The sequence below is a fragment of the Lepisma saccharinum genome, chromosome 21, assembly GCF_977018435.1.
Source record: "Lepisma saccharinum chromosome 21, izLepSacc3.1, whole genome shotgun sequence".
Classification (NCBI taxonomy): Eukaryota; Metazoa; Arthropoda; class Insecta; order Zygentoma; family Lepismatidae; genus Lepisma; species Lepisma saccharinum.
In genome coordinates, this window is record NC_139249.1 from 66,096,047 (window position 1) to 66,122,927 (window position 26,881).

Below are 26,881 nucleotides of genomic sequence, written 5' to 3' on the forward strand. Positions count from 1 at the left end.
GACATATTGCTTTTACCGTTGGGTGTACATTTAGCACTATATCTACGAGCTAGCACTAGCTCGCACAATAATACTACCGAAACATTGGTGGTCACATCCAGTACTCCCAACAGCATTTCGCCGACCAGGGTCGACCACCTGGACGGAGTGGTTAGCACAACGCGCTACGATGCTGTGGTTTCCGGGTTCGAATCCAGGATTGGGCATGGACGTTCTTTGTGAGTGTTCCTTGATCAATTTTCATCATATCATCACTCATCCTCATCATCGCGATCAGCCAAAAGTGTCAGAAAATCGACGTAAAATAACCTAACTCAACAAATCCAATAGCATTTCGGATGTTCTCTTTTGTTCCACATTTTCGGATCTGTCTCCAACCTCCTCAAACAAATTCTGGGTACGGGCCTGTTCTAGGAAGGAATAAAACAACGCAAGCGTTTAAATGTCTCGCGCTTGCTTCGTGCCAGTTAGAGGTTTTTGTTGTTAACTTATTAAAATCGGGAGTGCAGGGTCAAGAGAATGAAGAGAATACAAGACAAAGGACGTTCTATTCAATGAAAGAATAAATGTGTAAAAATGTCTAAGCAAGTTAGCGTAAATTTTTCCTAACTGTTTCACATGAGAAATACGACGATCCTTTTTTACTTCTTTCGTGCCCCTTAGACTTAAGACCTGCCTGCCTGTATGTTATGCCTCTGATTGGACGTATTCATTCAAATTATAACGTTTAACTAGAATTTAAAACCAGATAAATACAGAATGTTTTAATATTACTGCCCACAAAAAATAGCATTTTCCATGTCCCCCCCCCCACTTCTATTTATAACATTTTTCGTATCAAGCTCCTTTAAGCGCGAAGTCCCGTGCGGTCGCGCACTTCTTCCACCCCTTGCTACACCCCTGCCTCTCAATGCCTTGGATTGCCTCGAAAGTGAATATTCTTTACGTTGCTAAACTAACGTTTTCCGTCTAGGATAGTGAAATGATCCACATTAATGAAGCGACTGAAGAATGCGACGTATATTTACGTTAATTTTAAGCGTTTTTCTACGTCGTAGGTTAATCGTTAATGAGCATTAATGGTGGAATCCGAATGAACACGATGATATATTCATTCCTCACCCAGGATTCACAAGTAGAGCTTCTGGCTTCGTAGCCACTTCTTCATGGAGGCTGGAAGGTAAGTAATGAATATATTTGATTAGATGATTTTTAGCGTCGCTTTTTTCATTTTTGGCTAATCCAAACGACGAGGATGAGTAATAATATGATGAAATTGATGAAGGGCACCGTCAAGGGAACACCATGCCATGTTCCTCCACCGCGTGTCGAACCCGCAACCCCTAGATACATCAGAGCGTGGTGTGTATCATTCATGTATCCTTCACTACGGCAGAGATCGAGAATGTGTGGAGCCATATCATTTACTCCAATGGTGTCACGGCAGACTGCCATACACAGGGGAGAACTTTACCTTTTGTAGCAGTCGCCACATATATTTTGATGGCATAAAATCTTCGCGTCCCTTCAAGTACATTTGCTTCTGTAACTTTGTAAATATTGTTATATAAAGACCACACTGAGGGAAGGAATACGCTATCTTTCACTAAACCTGAATACTGTGTGACCATTTACTTCATTGCATTATTAATTATAAAATGCAATCAAATACACGGCTATAAATTATCAGGTTTAGAAACGGGAAGAGTATTTATGTCGTTTACATTTTATTTTTCCATCTAGAAAGTAATGTTTAATACAGTGGATTTAATATTTTCGTTAAGGTCATAGAAGGCAAATATGTTGTTTCCAGGCATTATATAAAAAATTAAATCGATGTCTTCAACTCGAGCTTTTTCCCTCAAAGTTTTCTGGTGGGGAACATTATCAAATGTACATGTCATTGTTCTCTCGGTTGTTTTATGCATAAGATGACGCAGTGGTAGCGTCGTTGCCTTGTAATCAAGGGATCCCGGGTTCGATAACCGGTGGAAGCTCATAGTGGTTCGGATCCCACTTTAAACTGTAGGTCCAGTCCCGATTAGCCTTATTGTGCATAAAGTGGACTTAAAACACCAAATCAATCAATCAATTATGTATAAGCAAATGCATTATACGCATATAATAATGCGAATATCTCTGCGTAAGCATTTGTATGTTATCTTTTTACATTTGAACTATGAAGAAACACACGCAAACCGAAGTGACGAGCAGGACACAGTTCCTACTTTATGAAAATAACGCAATGGAGAGATCAAGCGTAAGATACCGTGACAACAGACACAGGGGGAAAATGCGCTGTGAACTTACTACAAGCAGAGAAGCGATTGTTTTGCCCCTGCGACGTTTTCGGGTGAAGACTTTTCCCTCTCGTCTAGTCGCACGTTAAACAGAGCGAGCGAGTGCAGAAGACGTCAAATACGTGTAGCATGCAACGTCGCAAAAATACATCCACAGCTCTCTGTCCACGGTTTCGGCGCGGCTGCAGAGGCGAGAGTGAAAACTTCGCTTCACTTATCAGTGTTGCCAAACACGACTGTTAGAAAAAGAACTACATTGAAATTAAATGTAGTTAAGGATTGCAATCAAGCCGTTAACTTTGAGAAGTATAAACGTTTGTCTTCGTGTTCTACGAATAGGGATCCTATGTTCGAATACCGTACGAGTCTTGGGATGCTTCCAGACCGAAGCGAGAAGCGACACGTGCCACTTGGAAACAAACACTCAATAATATATGCTATGCTGCACGGGTAGTGTTACTTCAGTGAGAAACCCCTCGTTGCTCGTTGCTCGTCGCTTCGTCCCAATGGAACTTTCGTACCGAAGCGATAAATGGCTTTGGAAACAAAAATTCTTAAATAAATAAAACTTTCTAACAAATGTGATATGACAAACTACACGTGCCACTTGCATGTTTCACGCACTGGGGACGTTATCGTGTTGCTTCGGTCTGGTGGTCATGCCTACGCATTGATTGCTTTCTTGCAGAGAGATTTTAAACCGAAACGACAGGCAACAAGTAGCAAACGACGGCTGCAAATGACACTGAAGTTCATACCGAAGTGACAAGCGAAAAGAAAGACAAGCCACTTCAGTCTTCAAGTAAGCATTCACTGTTAAAGCCCGAACACCAGACCTAGGCGACCCAATTCAGGATATTGACAAACGGAAGTAACAGGCGAGACTTGCTTCTTCGTTTCGAAACGTGTCGCTTCTCGGCTTCCGCTTCTGAAAGTCATGGATGTCATGCAGCGTGTCGCCTTGGTCTGTTAGAGCATTTGAGAAAAATGCTTGCTTGTAGACAGAGGTATCGTGTCACTTGTCACTTCGATATGAACACCCCCTCCCTTTTGCCGGATCGCTTGTCGCCTTGGTCAGAAATCTCCATTCTTATCCTCATCTTGGCCGAAAGGAGACAAGTAACGAGTTTCTACTGATAACATCTGATAACTCTACTCTTTGTTTCCTGGTAATGGAAGAAAATGAGCTTTACAAATGGATTTCTGTTTACCAGTATTATAGTAAAACCCAACTAATAATTTGTTATAGGCACATATAGAAGGGTCACATTTGGAGGAATAAATTCTATTGTAGCATTTTGTTTGATTGCAGGATTAAAGCCGACCCCCGTGGTGGAGTGGTTAACACATCGCGCTAGGACACCAGGGTTCCCGAGTTCGAATCCCGGTCTGGGCATGGATGTTGTGGGAGTCGATTCATCAATTTCATGATATCATCACTCATCCCCATCTTCGCAAATTAGCCAACAGTGGTACAAAAAGCGAAGTAAAATAAAACAAATCAATTACAATTACACTTGGAGGGTTAGAAGATAATAGAAAAACAGATCTGGTTCCAAAGTTTTAAGTTGGCAACATTGACAGCTCGGAAGCAACAAGACGGCCAGGCGAGAGGGGAACCCCGACGGCATTTGCACGTACGTTTCCTCGCCTCTCAACCCCCCGGGATGTTCGGTACCAATACATGCGAAATAGATCCAAGATTTTACACACCCACACTTCCTGGTCCCAAGAGATGCGATTAAACACCACACTTTTACACAGACGTGAAGCTTCCAGAGCTGGCAGAGTTTAACACACACGTTAACACACAAATCGAACAAATAGCGACTTTTTGGTACCTTCGAAATACTTCGCGTACATGTCGAAAGAGGTCTCAGGAGTCTCGCAATGGTCTTTTCTTTGTTGGGACCGGCAAAAAGTCCCAACAATTTTTTTGGTCCCATTAAGAAAGGTGTTTAAACATACGCTGGTTCCCACAAGAATATATCTGCGTACTCACACACACACACACACACACACACACACACAAAGTCTGATCTACTGGTTGCATGTTTGATTTTATAACATTAATTTCTGGATTTAAGGAGAAATATGTTGGTAATAATTGTAAAATGAAGATATTTCTATAGGTCTGGTTAAAGGTGTTATTACTATATATATTCGAAATTTATTTTAAATCAACAGAAATGATATTCATTTTGGGTTTGCTTGAAGAACAGGTTAAAATGTCTTCGTTCTTGAGAAATCGATAATTAAATTTTAAAAATTATAGAATTGTGAGTTTTACAGTTACTTGGTTTATATTTTCTGATGAGATTTTGCATACTACTTTTAGTATTATGAGACAAGAAAGCAACTTTTTTCATGAGATGTAACAGAATTTAGCACTTATATAGTAGCTAAATGCTCACAAAGAAAATTTCGTACGCATGCACAAGACTGTAATAGGAGTTTTACCTCTGTTGAGAGAACGAAATAAATAAAATAAGTAAATTACACCAACAAGATCCTATCCGTGTTGAAAGTTATACTGTAATGCAACAAAGTTGGATCTCATCTCAAGTGTGTAGGCCTATACTTGAGGTTGAGGCCATACATCGAGCTCATCACCAAACACCGCACAGTCGCTACTTCTGATTTCGATCCCGATTTCTTCAAGTTAATGAACAACGCAGTGTTTGGGACAACCATGGAGAATTTGCGAAATCGTGTGGATGTGAGGCTAATATAAGAAAAGCACAATGTTTAAAGCTTGTAGCAAGCCCGTTATTCAAGTTACGTACTATTTACAATGAGCAGCTTGCTCTGGTGCATATGAGGAAGAGCGAGGTGATGCTCAACAATCCAATCTATGTTGGTGCCTCAGTATTAGACCTGAGCAAGCTCCGCATGTTTAAAATACATTATGGGGTACTACGCCAGCACTATAACGACAATATCAGCCTACTCTACACGGACACAGATAGTTTGGTGTACCACGTTCGCACGGACGACGCATATAGGGATATAGCCACGGTACCAACTTTTGTGAACCTTTTGACACGTCAGGCTATTCAAAGCCGAACCGATACAAAATCCTGGATAGCAACAAGAAGGTGCCTAGCAAACTCAAAGACGAGAAGGACGGAGATATAATTCTTGAGTTTGCCGGTCTTCGCGCCAAAGCCTATGCTATTCGGGTAGAGGGTTCCATCACCTCAAGTTTGAGGATTACTTCGAGACTCTTCAAACTAGGACGCCAATTCTAGGAGTGGAGCATCGCATCCAGAGTGTCGACCATGTGTTGACAACCAACAAGATGAGAAAGGCAGCCCTGGACGCACGCGACGACAAGAGGTATGTTCTGAAATGTGGGATTCACACGCTCCCGTGGGGTCACTATCGTCTAAAAACTAGTAAGACATGCCTCAAATGTAGTAGTATGAAGTAGTAAATAGTATGTAATAATAAAAAAAACTCGTCCAACAGAAGTTCCAATTTAATATAGCCAAGATACTAGAACAATAGTGTTTATCTTCAAATGCAAACAGGTGGAGGTTTGTGATTTTTTTAACGGAACTAACTCTTTGCCGTGTCCTACAGGGCGAAAAAGGGGCACACGCAGTTCCAAAAGACGAAGTTTCTTTTGAGCGCTCAAGTGTGATTATTTCTTAAATGCATCAAAATTATTTTTTTTTCCAGATTATTCTCAAAAAATTTTCTTCACAAATGTAAGATGTTCCATGAAGTATGCTTAATTATCAACCTCCACACTTTGCAGTACACCCTGGACACTGCGTTGCAGGTTAACAAAAAAATCTAATATTTGAACCTACGGTCAGTATAATTTTTATAGAATTATGCGATTTTTTTTTAGTACTTAAAACTGTTCGGTCACTCTTTCATTCTTGACATCATACAAAAAAGGTTTCTCTGCAATAAGGATGACGCTGCACAGGGTGTTGGCGGGCAAGGCATCGTGGAACTCACAGACAATCTTGATGTTGGTGCGATCGTTAACAAATACCTGCTTTCTCTTCGATGTGTTAATGACGAACATGGGTCTTCGAGCTATGAACTCATTGGGTTTGTAGTACACGTTCACATTGCCGAAGTTCACTCTCTTGTAAGCTGTGTATGCCTCGTACAGTTTCACGTAGTCATTGTTTGCAATGTTCAGGTTGTAATTCTCACGTGGGAATATCTCGTTCCTTCCATTTTTGAGGTAGGTGTTCTTGATCTTGCAGTTGTCGAACTGACTCGAATCTTTTCTTGGGTGTTGTCCTCCCCAGTCTGGAAGAGCACGAACACAAATTCTGGCATATCATACCGGATGCTGTTAAATTGTTTGTTCACGTCAAATTCAAAATGGTTGCCGGAAGCAGGTTTCTGCACGCACTGGCAACCGCAAAATTGGATGGGTACTTGGGGATTTTTCAAAATGTCTGCTGTGTACTTGAGAGAGTAGTTAGTTTCGCATTCCACTACGGGCATGCGCATCACCATGGACTGGATGATGCACGTGGCAGGATCGGGAAGTGTGTTGGGAAGTGCTGAACCGTCTGCACTCAAGGTGCTGTAACGCATCAGTGCATTGTTGTCGTTCCACATAATCTCTGTGTAGTCGGAGAAGAAGCCAGGAAGCAAGCGCATGGGAAACAGTACTGTGTGACTTTGAGTTTTAATTTTTGTACCTGCTTCGAATCTCCCTGCCTGGTAGTATGCTGCATTGGTCTTGGAGAGTTTCAGTGTTCTCACAGCTGTAGAGGTAATCCGGGGTAGTCAACCCTATTGATGACGGTGCAATGCTTTCTAACTTCCACCTGCGAGAATAGATACGGCACAAAATTATCTACATGTCTTAAATTTGCATTGGCGAGAAATGCTTCGCCGTTGTCTCTCTTCACAACATCAAACTTGATATACAAATCAGTTCTGTGAGGGTGAATGAATCCATCCCCGACGTCCACGTCGTATTCTATCTCTCGATTCGCTCCATTTTGGTTGGCGAACGTGCGACGATTGGGAGGGAAGGAATGCAACTTGTAACTTTCGATTTGCTCCATTATGTTTATTTATTATATTAATCATGTCCATGATGCCCACCTTCTCGTTGTGGAAGTTGCGATTGCCTGCATTTTTTTGCCTGCGATAACCAGCAATCGATCTACAAACTTCCTTACGTCGTCTACCGAAACAAACTCCTTGTGCAAGGTGTTGTAGAGTTTGACACCGTTACCAGTCTTGAACTGGGTTCATATTGGCTTGATGAGGTTCCTGTACTTCTCTACACTGCTAGATTTCACGCGATTCTGTGTTGCATCATTCTTATGGTACAGGGCGTTGGTCATGATCTGTGTAACTTTGGTAATCCTCGTATGTATAATCTTTAGGTTGCTTCTTAGTGATAAGTTCCCACAGTCCCACCGTGCCAGGATACCTGGTCCAGCTCTTCTTCTCGCCCAAATTGATTTTTCACATCGTCACCCTCGAACGTGATTTCGATTTTCCAATATTCCAAACCATACCCTCGTTGGGTTCCATATTCGGGTATAATACGAATACCTCGTATTTTTCGAATTTCCGGGTGCTTAGGTAATCCCTCGCCAACGGACCCAGCTCGACTAGCTTGTCCGAAGAGGTACTGCCTAGGGCCTGACGTCTCGGAGCCGGAACAAGTTCGAACAGAGTAGTGTGAATGCTGGATATAGGTGTGGGTATGGTATAATTTTGAGCAGTGAGTGGCACAAGCTCGTTGATTAACTCTGTTTTGCTCGGTGAAATCTTTGATTTCTTTACTAAGTCCACTGATGGCCTCGATGATAGGTCGGTCCTGACGCTTTTTCTCTTCGTAAATTCCACGATTCTCGGATTTCCAACCCTTAAACCGTTTGCCAGTTACCTACGCAGCTTCAGGTTGTCGTCTGCATGTTTGCGTTTCATTTTTTTGTATGTAGTTATTTATAATAGGTCAAGACGTTTCTTGGAACGTCGCAACGTTTAGAAAATTATTAATTTTATTTCTGTATTTTCCGTTATTGGGTTTCCTCGTCATGTCTATTGTGAAAAATCCGAAATCATCTTGGTTCCAGCATGAAGAGCAAAATTTGGAAAACTGATTGTAGTTTATGTCCCCACCTACATAATCATCGTAAGCGTGTTTTAAATTGGTGTAGTCTTGACGAAACAAACAAATGAAATTAGCATTGTCTCGGAATAGCTGCTTTGGGATTTTGGAAAACGTCTGAGCAAGGTAGAAGCAGTCCATGCCTCTGTGCCGACCTTGAGTAAAAAAATTGCGAATTTCGTTCTGCTTCTCCAGGATCACACCGTCAAAAACCACCACCGAATTTTCGAGACAACAATCTAGTGGTATCACTTCAGAAGCAAATATAGCTCGTACAGTTTTGACAGCTGGCGATAGTTCTGTTGCTCCAAACTTTTGTTGAAAACATACTGGTGCCTGTTCTTCCAGTTTAACCAGTTGGGTGCAAGAAGAAAATTATTAATAAGTAACATTTATTTTCCACATCCAGAAGTTCCAACAATGAGGCAGGGAATGTTGTCTGGTAGAAGGACACCGTTTTTCGTAACCTTATATTCCGAGGGAAAATCTGGCAGTCGCCGTACTACATCCCAAGCTCCACTTACACAATCACCTCGTTTGCGTCTATTCAACTTTTTTCCTCGAGTCCCAGCCATTTCACTAACAGTTTGTCACCTTTTGTACGTAGTATTTTTTCAATAAGATACGTATCGGGGTATTTTGTTTTAGAAAGTTCCTCTTCGTAAAATCTTCCTTTCAGAATTTCGTCGCGATTATCTTTTATTATATACGCGACAAGGTTCCAGGTAAGACTCGAACTATGGTGAAAAGTTCCGTACTCCAATTTTTAGTGAAGCCTTTTTCAAACGCACGCTTAAATTTACTAATTCTCACATGATCTCCAATTTTGTATTTCGGTTTCTTGCTTGTAAATTTGTACTTTGGGCATTAATATAAATTAAAGGACGCTCGTCAGATTTGTTGATGTCAGCTGGTTTCATGTTTATCGTGCGATTCAAACTGTGATTATAGCTGTTAACAAGTTCTCAAAGCATGTCGAGCTACTCGTAATTCCCCTGAAGCGTGAATTGTTGCCACATGCGTGTTTTGGAAGTTCGGTTGAAACGTTCCACTATGCTGGCTTTGATGTGACTAAAGGTTGAGTAAAGGCTGAATTTTTTGTTTTTGAATAAATTGCTGAAAGACAGAGTTGTAGAATTCTTTTCCGTTTTCTGTTTGAAGAAATCGAGGTCGCCTACCACTTTCATCGAAAATAGTTTTGAATGCTTCCACTACACAGGTTCTTGGTTTTGCCTTGAGGGGTAAAGCCCACGCATATTTTGAAAATGTGTTTATAACGGTGAGAAGATACTTGTTTCCGTTGTTGATTTTATGTAAATTTTTCAAGTTGCCACTGCTCATTTCCACAAAGTCAGCTTCCCACAAGTCGTCTATGCCTTTGGTCACTACCGGCAGTCGTTTGTAGTTTCGCCGTGCAGATTTGTGCAGCTCATTCACAATAGCCTGCCTAGACATTGCACGAAAATAAGAATATAGCTTGGATGGGATTTCCGGCTGCAGACAATGCCGGGTTTTCTATGTACAGCTTGTCACCTATTTCTATGTCGATAATTTGAGTGGCATCTTTGGCATAGGCAGTCTCGCGAGTTTCGGGGTGGGTGAAAGCGACCAACTCTACTCCTCTTATTTTAGGCTCGTCACGGTCATGGTTGGGTAGTGGGTTGCGTGAGGCAAGGACCAGTATGAAACCTTGACAAATTGAAGTGTGGCAGCGATGAAAATCTCATGATAGGCTTTGGCAGGAGTCAGCATGTAGAGTTTGGCACCTGGATGGAAGAGCGAGGAAAATTTCCTGTTTGAAATACTGTACAGTTCGATGACAACAGTGGACTTGAGATTGTCGATGCTGGCATTCAGGGTGTTTATATTGGTTCGAACCTCGTTCTCCACATCCTCCAATCTACCGTTCAACGATTCCAGGTGTTCGTCGATAGCATGGACAACAGTATCGTAATCGGACTTGATCTTCACATCGACAATTAGCCTCTGGTATTTTTCGTTTAACTCATGTGGTTGGGTACTGAAATTGGTTATGGCTGATTCCTGGCTCGTCTCGATGCTGCCAATTTGCTCTTTCACATTTGCGATAATCTGCTGTAGACTTTCCACGAGTGTCAACTTGGAGCTCTGGGTTGCGAGGTCGTGGAACTGGGTTCTAATTTCCGCAAACAAGCCATGTAGCTCGCTGATGTTCTGGTTGGTTCGTAAGGTTGCAACAGACTCCCGAAGCAATTCAATTTCGGTTTGGATGTTTTTGATTTCGATGGATTTGAGTATTCGGTTGAGAGCCCTCTTCACGCTTTTCAGTTCCTACGAGGTAAGAGATTCCAAAGCTTTTTTCACCGCATCCAACTCTGAGGCAGCAGCAGCGCGTAAGCCTTCTTCTAATTGTGTTATGTCGTCCTGGGTGGGAGTGGATTGTTGCAAAGTTTCCAACTTAGCCTTTATGTCGTCGAGCAAGTGATGAAAATGCGACAACTCTGATTCGGTGTTTAGATTTTCAAACTTGGTGATCTGCTGTTGGACGCTGGCCAGAGTATCCCTGATGCCAGGCAGTTTGGATTCCAGTGCTTCGTGTACGTTTGCCAGATCATTTTTGATGACAGTAAGAGCATACTCAATATGGGCTATGGTACCTTCCAGCTTCCCGAAATCCTCGTAGGTCTCAAGTTGAAGTTTGATGTTGGCCACGCTACTGGCAATAGCATTAAGCTCGCTGGAAGAAGGTAGATTGTCGATGAAGTCCTCTAGCGTTCTGAGTTTACTTTTTACTTCGTGGATGGCTGCATGCAAAGCGTCTGTTTGAAGCTCAGCCTTGATGCTTTCCAACGTAGGAAGTAGTGCAAAATAGGCAGTTCAGCAACCGAAAATGGTGAATTTTATGCTACCTTAACGAAAAAGTGTGTAAGGCAATGCGAAAATGGTGAATCAGCGTAGCTTTTTACGAGCTAATTTAACCCCACACACTACACCCCCAACCCCATACCCCCAACCCCAATCCTATACCCCCACCTCTTACTTCTTACCCCTATCCCTTATGAAAGTGGTGAATCAGTGTAGCTTTTTACGACTTAATTTAACCCCACACCCCATACCCCACAACCCCTCACTACTGGTTAACAGTATTGAATAATAATAATAATAGCTTTTCTTGAGTTAGCGTAACCTAAACATCCAGCAGTTTTTTTTACCAAACCACACACATTGTTAGGGCTGGGAGTGTTGACTTAAATATTTTAGGATTGAGGCAATGTTTTCGTAACTACACGCACACACACTGAGCCTTTGGGCCAACCCTTACTTTGTGAAACGGTATATGTTTTATTCTCTTAATTTTATTACGGGGTGGCTTTTGCATGTTTAAGAGTGTTTTCCAATTTACTCTTGTGCATAAAAAATAACCATGCGTATGAACTTGTTTGGGTTCAGGAAGCAGACTATCATGGAAACACCGAGTCAAGCTGCACCGGCAAGCTTTGACATGTCGCCGTCTATGTTATTTAAATTGAGTGGATTATTGATTATTCACCTGAACAGCATTTGGACGAAATACGATGAGGATATCGGCAAAACTTTCTATGTTTTCAACAACTACCTAAATTTCTACAAGATTCCGATCGACGGCAAACTTCAGTTGATTGTGAATCCGGGGAATGCAGGTGAAGTCAAAGTTTTCTTCGGTAAGAATATTTATCGCATCAAGCACGATAGGATGGACAGTGCCACCACGTACGATGTGTCTGCCGACGATTGCTTGTACATAGAGTTGCTGGGCGATTACGACAAACTCATCCCTCTGTTCCTGGAGTTGCAAATTACCTACCCTATAATAAATAAACAATAGTAGCAGCAATGCCTAACAATATTTTCGGTCACACCAAACACGACGACCACGGCGACGAGCTTCTCATGCTCGACGTGAGGGTCAAGAAGCTGCGAAGCGACCTGCAGGCTCTCCAGTCTACGCTCAATTCCAGCCTTCAAACTGAGATAGCCAGCCTGCAGTCTCAGTGCCTGGACCCAGTACTAAAAATTGATGCTGAACTCAAATTTCTGTTGCATAAATACACGGACCTCGCGTCGATTGACAACCTCGAAAACCTGGCATTGAGCATAGGCAACCTTCAAAACAAACTTCTTAAGGTGAAGCAAAGGCAGACCTCCGATGTCGAACAGCTTAAGCAGCAATTGCAGGACCAAACGTCCACTATCCACACTTAACTGCAAACCATCATGCAGAGCATCAAGACTCAAGACGACTACGATCGCGTCAATGCCAGTATTGCCAAATTGCACGATCAGTTTCAATCGTTTGAAATTCCCACGTTGGAAAGCATCAAGGCTGAGCTTCAAACTGAAGCCATCACCGAAGCTCAAACTAAACTTAAAACGTTGGAGGATTTTATTAACAACTTGCCTTCGTGTACCGAACTGAATGCCATAGCACATAGTGTGGCCAACATCAAGCTCCAACTCGAGACCTACGAGGATTTTGGCAAACTGCAAGGTACTGTAACCCACATCGAGGATGCATTTGCAATCATCAAAAATGATCTGGCGAACGTTCACGAGGAACTTGAATCCAAACTGCCAGGCATCAGGGACACTTTGGCTATTGTTCAACAGCAAATTACCAAATTGGAAAATCTAAACACCGAATCGGAATTCTCGCATTTTCATCACTTGATCGACGACATACAGACCAAGTTGGAAACACTGCAGCAATCCACTCCCACCCAGGATGACATAACTAAACTCCAAGAAGGCATAAGTGCGGCTGCGAATGCGTAGGAGCTGGATGCCGTGAAGAAAGCTTTGGAATTGCTTCAAAACACGGTGGCCACCCTGCCTACCTCGCAGGAACTTAAAAGCGTGAAGAGGGCTCTCAACCGATTACTCAAATCCGACGACATCAAAAACATTCAAATTGAAATTGCAACGTTGCGGGATGCTGTTGCCACCCTGCCTACCAACCAGAATGTCGTTGAGCTGCATGCTTTGTTTGCGGAGATCAGGACGCAGGTCCACGACCTCGCAGCTTAAAACTCCAAGTTGACGCTCGTGGAGAGCCTGCAGCAAATTATTGCCAACGTGAAAGAGCAAATTGGCAACATAGAAGCAGGCCAGGAATCTGCCATAGCAAATTTCAGTACCCAGCTGCGTGAGTTGAATGAAAAATTCAAGAAACTTGTTGTCGACGTGAAAATCAAACCCAACTACGACACTATTGTCCTTGCTATCGAAGAACATCTTGAATCGGTAAATGGTAGAATAGAGGACGTGGAGAGCGAGGTAAGAGCCAACGTAAATACTCTGAATGCCAGCATTGATAATCTCAAGTCCACGATTGTTATTGAACTGTACAGCATTCCGAACAGAGAATTTACCTCCCCCTTCAATCCAAGATCCAAACTGTACATGCTGACTCCTGCCAAAGCTTATTACCAATTTTTCATTGCTGGTAAACTTCAATTCGTCAAGATTTCGTATTGGTCTTGGCCTGATGCTACACACTACCCTACCATGACCGTGACGAATATTGGGGACGAACCTAAAATAAGAGAAGTGGAGTTGGTTGATTTTACACACCCCGAAACTCGAGAGACGGTCTACGCCGAAGATGCAACTCAAATTATCGACATCGAAGTAGGTGACAAACTGTACATAGAAAACACTGCATTGTCTGTAGCCAGAAATCCTATCCAAGCTATATTCTTATTTTCGCGCAATATCTAGGCAGGCTATCGTTGACGAGTTGCACAAGCCTGCACGTCGCAATTACAAACGACTGGCGGTTGTGACCAAAGGCATAGACGACCTATGGCAGGCAGATCTGGTAGAACTAAGTAGTGGCAACTTAAAAAATCTTGACAAGATTAACAGAGGGTACAAATATCTTCTAACTGTCATATATACATTTTCCAAATACGCATGGGCTCTGCCTCTGAAAGCTAAAACCGGTGTATGCATTACGGATGCATTCAAATCTATTTTCGAGCGAGATTCAAGGTTACCACGCTACCTGCAAACTGACAATGGAAAGGAATTTTACAACTCAACATTTGTTCAAAAGCATAACATCCTGCATTATTCAACCTACAGTGACGTAAAAGCTAGTATTGTGGAACGTTTCAATAGAACCTTGAAAACATTCATGTGGAAGCGATTCACGCTTCAGGGAAACTACAAATGGGTCGACATACTACCGGAACTTGTGAACAATTACAACCACACACATCACAGCACGATACGCATGAAACCTGCTGATGTAACTAAGTCTGACGAGCAACGTTTGATTTCCACTATTTATTGTGCCAAGTACAAAATTACAACCAACAAACCTAAATTTAAAATTGGAGACAAGGTCAGGATCTGCAAGTTCAAGCGCACTTTCGAGAAGGGCTTTACTAAAAATTGGACTACTGAACTTTTTACAGTAAGTAAAGTCTTACCCGGAAACCGTCACACGTATATAATAAAGGATAATCGCGACGAAATTCTGAAAGGACGATTCTACGAGAAGGAACTTTCTAAAAGATTGTGTAACGAGTACTTGGGATGTGGTGAGGCGACTGCCAGATCCTCCCTCGGATCTTCAGGGCTGGGAAAAACGGTGAGTTGCTGCCTGACAACATTCGCTGCCTTGTTGTTGGACCTTCCGGATGCGGAAAGACAACCTTGGTTATTGATAATTTTCTTCTTGCTCCCAAATGGTTAGATTGGAAGAACAGGCATCTCTATGTTTTCTCAAAAAGTTTGGAACAATCTAAATACTGCCAGCTGATGAAACTGTACGATAGACTGGGCATAGCTACCTTTTCTTCCGAAGTGATGCCCTTAGATTTTTGCCTCGAAAATTCGGTGGTCTTCGACGATGTGATCCTGGAGAACCAGAACGAGGTTCGCAATTTTTTTACCCAGGGTCGGCACAAGAGTACGGACTGTTTTTACCTTGCTCAGACTTTCTCCAAAAAACCAAAGCAACTGCTTCGGGACAATGCTAATTTTATTTGTTTGTTTCACCAAGACCACACCAACTTGAAACATGCTTACGACGATTACGTAGGCGGAGATATGAACTACAATCAGTTTTCGAAATTTTGCTCTTCGTGCTGGAATCAAGATGATTTTGGATTCGTCACGATAGACATGACGAGGAAACCCAACGACAGAAAATATCGAAATAAAATTAACGATTTCTTAAACGTTGCAACGTTACGAGAAACGTCTTGATGTGTTATAAACAACTACGATGAAACGTAAACTTGCCGACGACAACTTGAAGCTACGGGACTATTTGGCAAAACGATTTAGAGGTTAGAAATCGGAGAATCGTGGAATTTATGAAGAGAAGAAGCGTCAGGACCAACCTATCATCGATGTCATCAGTGGACTTCGAAAAGAAATCAAAGGTGTTACCGAACAAAACAAGAACCTCATAAACGAGTTGGTACCACTTGCAGATAAAAAATATGATTATCTGCCCACGCCGCTGTCCAGCATTCACACGCCACTCGAATTCCAAAAGCCACCATTATCCATAAACCTGGAGCCTACAACCCCCTCAATCGAGTTGGGACCCTTGGCACGAGACTACTTGAGCACTCCCAAACTCGACAAGGATGCGGTTTTTGGTCTGTACCCTACCATGGAAACTGGCGAGGGTGCAGTTTGGAAAATTGGCAAATCGAAAGTTACCTTCGAAGGCAACAACATAAAAATCAATCTGGGCGAGAGAAACAGCTGGTCTAGGTACCCTGACACGGTGGGACTGTGGGAACTTGTAACCAAAAAATATCCAAAAGATTACACGGACGAGGATTACCAGAGTTACAGCGAGATTTTGATCATGTCGGATGCTCATTACCAAAACAATGATGCCAGTCAGAATCGTGTCAAATCTAGCAGCGGGGAGAAGTACAGGAATCTCATCAAACCAATTTGGAACCAGGTGAAAACGGGTAGTGGCATCAAACAGTATAACACCCTGACCAAAGAGTTCGTGTGGGTGGACGACGTGCGCAAGCTCATAGACAGGTTGTTGGTTATTGCAGGAGAGGAGAATGCAGGCAACAGCAACTTTCGCAATGAGAAGGTAGGAATTGTGGACATGATTAGCTCCAAGCTTGCCAATTTTATTGTGAATGACGACAAAGGCATAGGGTACCTCATCAAAATCATCAACACCCTGCCTCCAAAATTTTGGAATGTGGCCGAGGGTCGAGGTCTCGTGAACGACATCATCAACAAGCTGCCATTCGAGATGCACCTCCCAGGCTACCAGTACTGTGGCCCCGGTACCAAACTCGAACAGCGGGTGGAGAGAGGCGACAGGGGTGTGAACCCTCTGGACGCATCATGCAAAGGATCACGACATTGCCTACAACGCACATACCAATCTCGACGTGCGTCACGAGGCCGATAGAAAGTTGGAGCATGCAGCATTCGGAAGACTGGTCAGCAGCGATGCTTCTCTGGGGGAACGGGTTGCAGCCTTAGGTACTACAATTGTAATGAACACAAAACGTAAACTTGGATGGGGTCTATAAATAACAATTCAAATTATATGTATTAAAATCCCTCAGGTGACTCTCAAAAAAATATATCAATTTTTAGCTATATAAAATAATTGGTTTGTCATATAAATAACATACTATCAAAAATGAATAAACAACCAGCACTAGATGTTTTAGCGTTAAAGCAAACTCTAAATAAATCATTCGAGTACGTACAAATTCAGGAATTGGAAGTGGACAAACAGTACAAGATAACTTCTGGTGAGATTGCCACAACCAAATATGGTCCCAAAGTGCATTTAGTGCTCGACGATAAATACAGCTTATTCTTACCAGATCGATATGCCAACATGTTATCTGATCAGGAGTTATGTATTTTAATTAAAAATAAAACTCAAATTGTGTACAAGGGGAGAAAAGAATTTTCGGGCAACAAATCTAAGCATGTGATAGAATTTGTTTAACCCCCCCTCTTCACAATATATAAATAACATACTGCGTCAACATGAAGCCGAAGGGTGTCGTGTACCAGGTGCCTTACTCCAACCTCAAAAGTTTGAATACACTAGATGGGATACTCACCAAAAAGCAACGAGAGAAAAAGCATGCATGCCTTGCTAAAGGTCATGGAATGAAGTTACTGCTCAGCACCCCTCAACTCAAGAAGTTGCAACAGTCGAGGAAGCAACAAAAAATTGGAGGTTTCATCTTCAGCATCCCGGCCATCGTGGCAGCTCTGGGGGCCGTGGGCAGCTTGGCAGGAGGCAGTGCCGCCATAGTCAAACCTGTCATCGATGAAAAAAAACAAGAAAGAGCTGGAAGAGCAGAAACGACACAACCTGGTCATGGAGAAGAAGGGGAAGGGCGTTGGCAAACAACGCAAAGCCTTGAACAAACTTTAAAAAAAGAAGAGGCCCTGTCCAACATCGACATTGATGATTTGATTAGACCATTGAAAATAAAACATTTTAGGGGGTTTTCATGTCGGACTCCCTCCCATCTGCCGCAAAGAAAAAAAGTGCGGTGTGGTCAACTTAGACAAATACGAAAATTCTGACACGCACTGGATATGCTATTACAAGCCTAGCAACAGCATAGCGTTTGTTTTCGATTCATTCGGAGGTGTGCCACCTGCTGGGTTGGTAAAGTATCTACGTGTTCTCAAGCTATACTACAACGACGAGAGAATTCAAGGTTTCGGAGATGTAAACTGTGGCCACGTATGCCTTTCTGTTCTTGCTTTCTTGCCACAAATAAATAACCCCTTGGTGGAAGATTTTCAAAAAGTGTTGTGGTACCTAAAACATAATGGGAGTGTTCCATCTCACCAGCGAGACTTCGGTTCTAAAACTTACGTTACATGACGACATTATCTATCCTAAATCTATTGCTCTTCTTGCATTCTACAGCATGCACCTGATACCCAACGTCACGGAGCACAATAATAAAATTACTGTTGGAAGGGAGAAAATAGTCATCACACAGGGACAGTACAATCTTTCGACTTTGCAAGCACACTTACCTAGAGGTGGGTTGCTTTCTCAAAATTCGGTAACTCACAGAGTTGAAATTGCATCTGCTACAGAAATTATTGATTTGGATATGGTCGGGGAGCTCCTGGGATTCGAGAACAATACCAAGCTCGAACCTGCTATTAAGCACATCGGTACCAACATTCCAAAATTTCTAGCCATCGAAACTTTGAACGTACATTGAAATGTGGCAGAAGGCATGATCACCAAATCCTCGGACGGCATCCCGGGCAGTCACAAGCAAACAGTCATTATTGCCACCTGCAAACCAAGTTCAGAATTTATGGAGCCGATCATCTACACACCTTCGCCACCGATATACTTTCCCGTGTCTCGTAATCGCATAGACAACATAGAATTGGCAGTGACAAACGAGAAGGGGGAGGTGGTAAATGTTGCCGGCGCCACGACCACTGCCATCGTGGAGATTAACATATAATAAATAACTACCATGGAACAAATCGAAAGTTACGAGTTGCAATCCTTCCCTCCCAATCGTCGCACGTTCGCCAACTTGAACGAGGCAAATCGCGAAATCGAGCATGACGTGGACGTTGGAGGCTCGTTTATCCATCCTCACAGGGCCGACCTTTACATTAAATTCGACGTGGTGAAAAAAGAAAGTGGAGAAGCTTTTCCTACCGATGCAAACTTGAGACTCGTCGATAATTTCGTACCTTACCTGTTTTCCCAACTGGAAGTCAGGAAGCACGGCACCGTTATCGATCGAGTCGACTACCCTGGGATCACCTCTACGGCTGTAGGAACGCTAAAACTTTCCAAATCCGATGCTGCTTACTACCAGGCAGGAGGATTAAAAGCAGATGCAAAAATTAAAACCAGAAGCCACACGGTTCTGTTTCCCATGCGTCTGCTGCCTGGTTTCTTCTCCGACTTTACAGAAATTATGTGGAAGGGAGGTTTGCACATTACTTTTCGCAGAGCTGCCAACGATAACGACGCTTTGATACGCTACAATACTTTGGGCCCGGACGGGACCACCCCGCTTCCCAACACACTACCCGACGCTCCCATGTGTGTGATTCAGAGCATGGAACTACGCATACCCGTCGTAGAATACGAATCAAACTATGCCCTCAAGTACAAAGCTGACATCTTGAAGAATCCCCATGTACAGACGGAATCAAATGAAATGTACTTCCATTTTCCTACCAACTCAGAAGCGAGTTGGAAACTCTTCATTGCTCCTGTGTAGAAAAGAAAGTGGGGGAAGGCAGTAGCAGACAAGGCCAGCACGCAAACTTCTTTCCAGCAAGCTTTCTGTTGGAGTCTTGGCAGTTTGTGGAAGAATTTTGTGTTCCTATCCCCCGCCTCTCTCTCTCTCTCTCTCTCTCTCTCTTTGGATTGAAAAACAGGGTGCGACAATTATGCGATGAAGTACGGTAATATATAACAATAAAGCTTTATTTGAAGATGGCAATAATAATAACCCGTGGCGCAACAGTCCGTGAGGGCCAGGTCCAACCTACCGACTGCCGGCCTCACTTCCACCTGCCGAGGTGAGAATTATGTGGTGATGTGTGGTCAGCAAGACAGCCTTCAGTCGTTGTAGGTTTCCGTCACCGCATCACGCTACTCATTTGTAGCTCCCCAATTTCCTCACGCCGGTGGATGGCCACCGGTCCCATACACAAGGCCAGGTGTCCCGGGTTTGAATCCCGCCTGGGCATGGATGTTTCTGAGTGTCCATTCATCAATTTCATTACATCATCACTCTTCCCCATCTTCGCAAATTAGCCAAAAGTGGCACAAAAAGCGAAGTGATATAAAAGGAAATCAATCAATCAATTGTTAGGGCAGAACCATATATCACACAATACAGGTGAAATTGTTGTTGGTTGACGTGAATTTTTAATATGCCTAAACTCTTAAAATACTCTAATATCAGGTTTTCTGTTGCAATTATTATTTCAATTTTGAGGGCCTCCATGACTGAGTGCTTTGCATACTGCTCTATGAAACCGGAGACCCTATGTTCTACTGTATTGATTGATTGATTTGCTTTATTTTAATTCGCTTCTGGTGCCACTTTTGAAAAAAACGCGACGATGAGGATGGTCGATGAAATGATGAACTAAATGAAGCGACACTCACAATGAACACCGAACGAACACAATGCCAAGGCCGGTCATTAAGCAAGCTGTGCTAACCACTCTACCACGGAGGCCGGAATCCTTTTTAATGTATAGGAAAAATCGTTCTTTGACATCGAACTAAGAACAGTTAATATGCGTCACCTCAGAGTTATTATATTTTAAATTTCGAACAATCAATTGAGATTTATTCTTAACCATTCTTTTGCCTACATCAGAACTTCCACACAATAAGATCAATTACACTACGGACAACAGCGTTAGAGTCTATGCTTTAAGGAACGATTAAGCACACGATGATGACGGAAAATAATTCACATGATTATAGTGATGCATTACATCAGTGAAACATTAATTTTCGGTCACGGTGATAAATTGAAAAACGCAGGGACACAATAACCGATTTATTTATTTATTTTATTTCGCTTTTCTTCCACTTTTGGGCAATGAAAGGTGTGTTAAGATGAAAGTTGTGAAAGGACAACTACAAACGTAGATGGATAGGACACAGTCCAAACCCCCACAGACCATTATACTGACCTTATGTCTAGACGCCAGAACCTCGTTAGTGTGCAAAATGCACTCCATGGTCACAATGACGTAAGCATTCGTAGAATTGATTTCTATATTTTGTTTTTATTATTATTATTATTATTTTCGAAAAACGCGAGCCAAACTATTGCGCATTATGTGATATGCTCATTACTTCTCAAGAACAGTCGCGGCCTTCAGCCAGTTTTATCCATAAACAAAATTACGGGTTAAGATGTTAACAGACACTTCCAAGACAATATCCAAAGAATACTGTCACATACGCGAAATGTAAAACATTTTTATTTTCTCGTTTCTACTACATCCCTGGGGAGTAAAAACGGCTGGAGCGTGATGCTGATCATTGACCTCCAAAATGGCCGAACTCTAGAATATGCGGCGCCCTACTGCCACATCCCCTAAATGTGCCTTCATGGCACGGTTCTATACGGACGACGAACTTAACCTTACCTTTACTACTAATAACTACCCATGCCATGAATTTTTGTATTTTTGATCCTTCATTATGTCTCCATTGCTAACCTGGTTCATACCCAGTCACAACAGCAATTAGTCAATGCAATAAAATGCGTAAAAATTAAAATAAAACAGGTGTCGGCACGAGCGCACGCATACGCATACACACACAAACACAAAAAGAGAGATAGATAGAGAGAGAGAGAGAGAGAGAAAGGCAGGGGGGATAGGAACACAAAATCCTTCTACAAACTGCCAAGACTCCAACAGAAAGCTTGCTGGAAACAAGTTTCCGTGCTGGCCTTGTCTGCTACTGCCCTCCCCCACTTTCTTTTCTACACAGGAGCAATGAAGAGTTTCCAACTCGCTTCTGAGTTGGTAGGAAAATGGAAGTACATTTCATTTGATCCCGTCTGTACCCATACAGTTTTACGGTCACCAGTGCGTGCAAAAACCTGCTTCCGGCAATCATTTCGAATTTGACTTAACTACGACGTTCAACAGCATACGCCATGACATGCCAGAATTTCTGGCAGTGTTTTTCCAAACTGGGAAGGATAACAACCAGGAGAAAGATTCCAGCCAGTTCGATAACTGCAAGATTAAGAACATCTACCTCAAAAATGGCAGGAACGACATCTTCCCCTGAGAGAACTACAACTTAAACATTGCAGACAATGATTATCTTAAACTTTACGAAGCATACACTGCCTACAAACGAGTGACTTCCTGCAACGTGGACGTCTACTACAATCCCGACGAGTTCATAGCTCGCAGGCCCATGTTTGTCATAAACAAACAAAAGAGGAAGCAGGTGGTCGTAAACGATCGCACCAATACAAACGTTGTGTGCGAGTTTCACAATGCCTTGCCTGTCGACACTCTGGGTAGCGTCATCCTCATGGCAGAGAAAACTTTTGTGTACGATGTCAAGAATGAACGAGTGACCGAACAGTTCTAAGTACCAAAAAAAATTACATAATTCTATAAAAATAATACTGACCGTAGGTTTTTTTGTTAACCTGCAATGTCCAGAACGTACTCCAAGGAGTGGAGGTTGATAATTGAGCATACTTCATGCAACATCTTCTTAAAATAAATGCGATTTTCATATTACTCTGCCAGTCAATGAGGATAATCTGAAAAAAAATACAATAAAATTAAATCATAAGGTATTTAAAAGTAAACATGTTTGAGCGCGCAAAGGAACTGCCCCCTTTGGCCCTGCACATGGCCCAAATTTTCGTCCCGTAGGACACGACGGGAGTTAGTTCCGTTTCTTCAAAAAAAATTTTTTTTGTTTGTAGCACACATATATTGTAGACATTTTGAAGTGTGTTGGCTGAACTTATGACAAGTATAATTAAATTGATATTTAAAAAAAATCCCACCTCCACTTGTTTGCGTTCGAGGGCAAACGCTAATGTTCATGTGTTGCAATACTTGTATTATATTCAGTCCTCTTGTTTTGTAGCACACTCAGAGCAGGTTTTGGTTGTTTCCAGGCGATAGTGCCCCCATGGTAGGGTATGGATCCCACAGTCAAGAATGCACCTCTTATCATCGTGTGCATCCAGCGCAACCTTCCTGACAAGATTAGTTGTCAAAACATGTTCAACACTCTGGATGCGATATTCTTTTCGCATGATCGACTTCTTGGTTTCGAGACACTCGACGTAGTCCTCGAATTTGAGATTTTTCCGAACCACCTGCCTGCCCACACCTTTCGCCTTTTTTGTTATAGAACTCTCTGTTCGAATCGCATAAGCCTTGGCACGAAGCCCGACAAACTCCACAATCACATCTCCATTTTTTTCGTCTTTGAGTTTGCCAAGCACTTTTTTGTTTCGAGCCACGATTCCATATTGGTTTGGCTGAGGATAGCTCGACGTGTCGAACAAGTTAGCGAAGGCTGGAATCGTAGCTATATCTTTGTATGCGTCGGCTGTGCGAACATGATACACCAAACTGTCTGTGTCCGTGTAGAGAAGGCTGATATTATTATTATAGTGCAAGCGTAGTATACCATAATATATTTGAAACATCCGCAGCTTGCTCAAATCCAATATGGAAGCAGCAACATAGATCGGCTTGTTGAACCTTACCCCACCACGATTCATGTGTACCAAAGCAAGCTCCTCATTATATATCGTTCTTGACTTGAATAGTGGACTTGCGACAAGCTTCCTACATTGTGTTTTAATTGTCACCAGCCTCACATATACAAGATTTCGCACATTCTACATGGTTTTGCCAAACACCTCGTTATTCATTGATTTGAAGAAGTTGTGAGCAAGTTCAGAGGTAGCTTATGTGCGATGTTTGGTGTTGAGGTCGATGTATGGCTTCAACCATGGAGAATGCTTGAACACAAGCACTCGGTGAATTGCTGTGACCGAGACCCCATGCTTCATTAACCACCAAAGGCTCCGATAGTGGAGCACATATTTCTTTTTTGGTTTGAAATCCATGATGAGCTTGGGCTGCTTCGAGTCGGGTGGACACTTGAATTCCGGAGCAGGCGAGAGGTCACAAAATACATCCTGTAGTTTTTCGAAAAACTCAAGGTCCACCTCGGCAAAGAACCCGTACTCCTCATCATCGAAAGGTTCGATTTAAAGTTTGCTGGATCATCCCAGAAGAAATGTCCATATGGGAGTGGCTGCATCATGGAGTGTCCATAAAGATTATTTACGTCCGTGTACATGATATAGCTTGTAGGTTGGGACGGATCGTAACCATTGGCCATGTGACGATTGTTGGCACAAGCATAGCCTTGCGACACCTGGACCATGCCACCTCGCTTAGCATGTTCAACAAACAGTACCATGTTTATGTCCGAAAGAAGCTTAAGCTTTATTTTCGTCACAAGAAGCATGGCCGACCACGCTAGTCCAGTGTGGCTGTAAAAGTAAGCAGGGTCCAGGCTGTAGATATTTATAGCAGTTGTACGAAATGCTTGAAATACATCGGCAAGAAGGGTCACGTCAAGCTTTAAATAGGCGTCATGATAGTCACCAAAAGTTTTACAATTCAGTCGATGCCACATAGTCCGAGCATGTTGGTAGTCCTCGTCGGTGATGCCCGAACCTCGCAACCGGCTAATAAACTTATCCTGGGGAGGCAGTGATGTTTCCTCGAACTTGGTAGGGTCAGTGACGTATTCGTAGGGGTAAACCCCTTTACGTCTTATGAGTCCAATGTCCAAGTTCGGAAAATTGGCTGAAGTAATGAGCAGTTGCTCGTCGCTAAGGTCCCCAGCAAGGGTATCGAGGCTTGCATGAAGAAACCTCAAAGAGTCGAGGAACCGAATTTCTATGCCTTGCACCCACTTGCTCACACTGATGTAGCGCTCTTCGTTTTGTGCTAGAACTTTAATTCTTCCATCGTCGTAACCAAGATGCTTGATGAGATGGTGAAAATCATATTCGGAGCCGTTGTTGAAGAATACGGGAACAAAGCGCGGGTCCCGCCCCTTCAGGTTACCTATTACACCTGGAATCAATATACTTTCCACTGTAGTGATCATTGTGTTTAACCTTCTTTTTTTTCATACTATTATTAAAAAATCTGTCGCACACTGGACATTTGGTGGCCTCATCGTGCATACGCTCTTCTTCGGGAGTTAAGTCTAGCATGGGTTTAGGATCCAACAGTACCTCTCGTATCTTGTTGGCCTCCACAACCATTCTCTCCAGAAAATGCTTGGCCGCATCAGGTCCACGATACACATATGGTAGAGGGGCAATTTTTTGATTTCGCCACACCACAACATAGGCAAAACTTGAGACCTCGTGAATTTGGTAAGGCGTGGTTGAAGAAATTTTTGGATTGGGTTTGCAGGTGGACAGAGGTTCGAGTAATGCCTCGAAATCGGCAATAATAATTGCCGGGTGTGGTACCATAGCACTATGCATTTGAAATTGCTCCACAGTACCAGGATTGGGTAAGACTACTAACCTAGGCTCGTTGGCATTGCAATAGCGCATGTGACGGGCAAGCTTCTGGCCAGCAACGTTAGGCCCACGAATATACTGGCAATCATTCTCTTGTTTTCGTTGATTGTCGAATGTGGACAGACTTCTATGCGACCATGATGTTTATTTTTCTGACCTGAGACCAACCGTGAAAGGGAGCGAATAAGAGTATAATGATGGCAAGTTTCGTCTTTGATGAGCAAGAGATTGATTTCCTGTACAGCATCACCTTCCATATCACTCACCCTGATGGGGTATACAATATTTGTGTTCTTGACAAGTCCGTAAACATTGATGGCCAGTAGCAGGTTTAGTAAGTTGCGCGCACGGGCATCGAATTTGCTAATATTTGATACCTGAACTGGGTAGTCGATCCCAACCATCGCATCTTCTAGTTCTGACTCGTATGGTAAGTAGTGGGCAACACGATGCGGTTGATTTTTCTTGTGGACCGGGTGCAAGGCTGCCAGCACAGCCCAGAGGAAGCATTTTGAATCGTTGGTTTGAATATTCAAAACAGCCTTCTTGACTACAATTATTGCCGGCAGTGGAACGTAGCTGGACCCCGCTAGTGGCACAAACTTGTTAAGACTAACACAAACTTTATGTGGGGTACCACACAACAAACCACCTGAACCCTTAGCCTGATGCTCCTCTTGCTTGACTACCAGTTCCTCAACAAACTCATCACAGATGTTTTCAAGTTTGGCAACATCTTCCAAATGCAACATTTTCGCCTTGGTGCAGTGGTGGAAGGTGTAGGTCTCATTGGATTGATTTTCATATTCACAACTCAGAGAAGCGTAAAATTTAGTAGAGTGCGCAGCCAGCGCATCGCTCAAAACAATAATTATCTTCTGTCGCACATTCTTCAAGAAACTTTGCACGTCGCATGAGCTATCTGCAGTAAAATTAAAATCCTCTAATATGTGATTGAAGGCATACCGGTTTGCTTTTGTTGATGATGTCTTAACGCGTTTGGCAGGTGGCAACACACCAAGAGGATCTGCTTCAGTCTTCCTCTTGACCAAAGTCGATTGTTGTGACGCCGGGTCTCCAGTACCCTCACAATTAAGCTGATGCTTTTTGACATATGCAACTGTAAAGCTTTTGTAACACTTAGGACACATCCCTGTTGCCAATAAACGCTTGCCAGGCACACAGGTACAACTATGTCGCGCATAATAAGCATGCAAAATACTTTTATTACATGTAAGACAAATTTTTGTTGGATGCATTTTTTTGGGGGTATGTTTATTTATATATATATGCCGATATACTGATGTGTGATTTTAGATGTCGAATCCACAATTGCTTCCCACGTA